Source organism: Otolemur garnettii, unplaced genomic scaffold, assembly GCF_000181295.1.
Source record: "Otolemur garnettii isolate 467f Iridium unplaced genomic scaffold, OtoGar3 scaffold00078, whole genome shotgun sequence".
NCBI lineage: Eukaryota > Metazoa > Chordata > Mammalia > Primates > Galagidae > Otolemur > Otolemur garnettii.
In genome coordinates, this window is record NW_003852473.1 from 225,875 (window position 1) to 228,986 (window position 3,112).

Sequence of the window (3,112 nt, forward strand, 5' to 3'; positions counted from 1 at the left end):
GCATATAGAGCACTCCATCCCAAAGATAAAGAATATACATTCTTCTCATCACCCCATGGAACATTCTCCAAAATTCATCATATCCTAGGACACAAAAGAAACCTCAATAGAATCAAAAGAATTGAAATTTTACCTTGTATCTTCTTGACCACAAAACACTACAGGTGGAACTCAATTCCAACAAAAACGTTCAACCCCACACAAAGGCATGGAAATTAAACAACCTTCTGTTGAATGACAGTTGGGTACAAGAAGAAATAAAAGGGGAAACCATTAACTTCCTTAAGCCTAACAACAATGAAGACACAAGCTACCAAAACCTGTGGGATACTGAAAAAGAAATTTTGAGAGGAAAATTTATCACTTTAGATGCTTACATTCAAAAACAAAAAGAGAGCCTATCAACAAACTCATAAGCCATCGTATGGAATTAGAAAAAGAAGAACAATTTAAGCCTAAACCCAGCAGAAGTAAAGAAATATCCAAAATTAAATCAGAGATCAATGAAATTGAAAACAAAAAAATCATTCAGAAAATTAATGAAACAAGGAGTTGTTTTTTTGAAAAAATAAATAAATAAAATAGATTAACCTTTGGCCAGACTAACTAGAAATAGAAAAGTAAAATCTCTAATAACCTCAATCAGAAATGATAAAGGGGAAATAACAACTGATGCCACAGAGATACAAGAGATCATCTCTGAATACTACCAGAAACTCTATGCTCTGAATTTGACAATGTGAAGGAAATGGATCAGTATTTGGAATCACATCCTCTCCCTAGACTTAGCCAGGAAGAAATAGAGCTCCCAAACAGGCCAATTTCAAGCACTGAGATTAAAGAAACAAAAATCTTCTAACAAAAAATGCCCTGGTCTGGATGGCTTCACACCAGAATTCTATGAAACCTTCAAGGAAGAGCTTATTCCTGTACTCCAGAAATTATTCCAAAAAATTGAGGAGGAGGGAATCTTCCCCAACACGCTCTATGAAGCAAACATCACCCTGACACCAAAACCAGGAAAGGACACAACTAAAAAGGAGAATTTCAGACCAATTTCACTAATGAATATAGATGCAAAATTTCTCAACAAAATACTAGCCAATAGATTATAGCTTATCATCAAAAAAAAAACATACATCATGATCAAGTAGGTTTCATCCCAGGGATGAAGGGCTGGTTTAATATATGCAAGTCTATAAATGTTATTCACCGTATCAATAGAAGTAAAGCCAAGGACTATATGATCCTCTCAATAGATGCAGAAAAAGCATTAGATAAAATCCAGCATCCTTTTCTAATTAGCACACGGAGAGTATAGGGATATGTGGCACATTTATGAAACTGATCGAAGCTATCTATGACAAACTCACAGCTAATATTTTACTGAATGGAGTAAAACTGAAAGCTTTTCCACTTAGAACTGGAACCAAACAAGGTTGTCCTCTGTCACTGTTACTATTCAACATAGTGCTGGAAGTTCTAGCCAATACAATCAGGCAAGAGAAGGAAACAAAGGGCATCCAAATGGGAGCAGAAGAGGTCGAACTCTCCCTCTTTGCTGATAATATTATCTTATACTTAGGGAACCCTAAAGATTCAATGACAAGATGCCTGGAAGTCATCAAAAAATACAGTAATGTCTCGGGATATAAAATCAATGTCCACAAGTCAGTTGCCTTTGTATACTCCAATAAAAGCCAAGATGAGAGGCTAATTAAGGACACAACTCCCTTCAACATAGCTTCAAAGAAAATGAAATACCTAGGAATATACCTAACAAAGGAGGTGAAGAACCTCTATAAAGAAAATTATGAAATCCTAAGAAAGGAAATAGCAGAGGATATTAACAAATGGAAGAACATACCATGCTCATGGCTGGGAAGAATCAACATTGTTAAAATGTCCATACTTCCCAAAGCAATCTACCTATTCAAGGCCATCCCTATTAAAATACCAACATTGTACATTCAAGATTTGGAAAAAATGATTTTGCGTTTTGTATGGAACCAAAAAAACCCCCGTATAGCTAAGGCAATTCTTAGTAATACAAACAAAGCTGGGAACATCACCATACCAGATTTTAGGCTGCACTACAAAGCCACAGTGATCAAGACAGCATGGTACTGGCATAAAAATAGAGACATAGACATTTGGAATTGAATAGAAAACCAGGAAGTGGAACTAACATCTTAAAGCCACCTGACCTTTGATAAACCAAACAAGAATATACCTGGGGGGAAGACCACCTATTCAATACATGGTGCTGGGAGAACTGGATATCCACATGTAAAAGACTGAAACTGGACCCACACCTTTCCCCACTCACAAAAATTGATTCAAGATGGATAAAGGACTTACATTTAAGGCATGAAACAATAAAAATCCTCAAAGAAAGTATAGGAAAAACACTGGAAGATATTGACCTGGGGAAAGATTTCATGAAGAAGACTGCTGTGGCAATTGCAATAACAAAAATAAACAAATGGGACTTAATTAAACTGAAAACCTTCTGTACAGCTAAGTAGACAACCAAAGCAAATAGACAACACAATGGGAAAGGATATTTGCATATTTTGAATCAGACAAAAGCTTGGTAACTAGAATCTGTAGAGAACTCAAATTAATCCACATGAAAAAAGTGAACAATCCCATATATCATTGGGCAAGAAACATGAATAGAACCTTCTCTAAAGAAGACAGACAAAAGACTAACAAACATATGAAAAAATGCTCATCATCCCTAATTATTAGACAAATTCAAATCAAAACCACCCTGAGATACCATCTAACCCCAGCAAGAATAGCCTACATCACAAAATCTCAAAACTGCAGATGCTGGTGTGGATGTGGAGAGAAGGGAACCAATGCAACCTTTTTGGAAGGAAGTATGGAGAACTCTCAAAGAATTCAAGCTACACTTCCCATTTGATCATGCAATCCCATTACTGGGCATCTACCCAGAAGGAAAAAAAATCCTTTTATCATAAGGACACTTGCACTAGACTGTTTATTGCAGCTCAATTTACAATCACCAAAATGTGGAAACAACCTAAATGCCCAACAACCCAGGAATGGATTAACAAGCTGTGGTATATGTATACCATGGAAT

General features: G+C 36.1%; 1 protein-coding gene across 1 annotated transcript in view; it reads left to right on the plus strand.

Annotated features, from left to right (window-relative positions):
• CCDC39 (coiled-coil domain containing 39) overlaps positions 1-3,112 on the plus strand; it is a 108,136-nt gene that overhangs the window by 26,085 nt on the left and 78,939 nt on the right. The window lies entirely within an intron of this gene.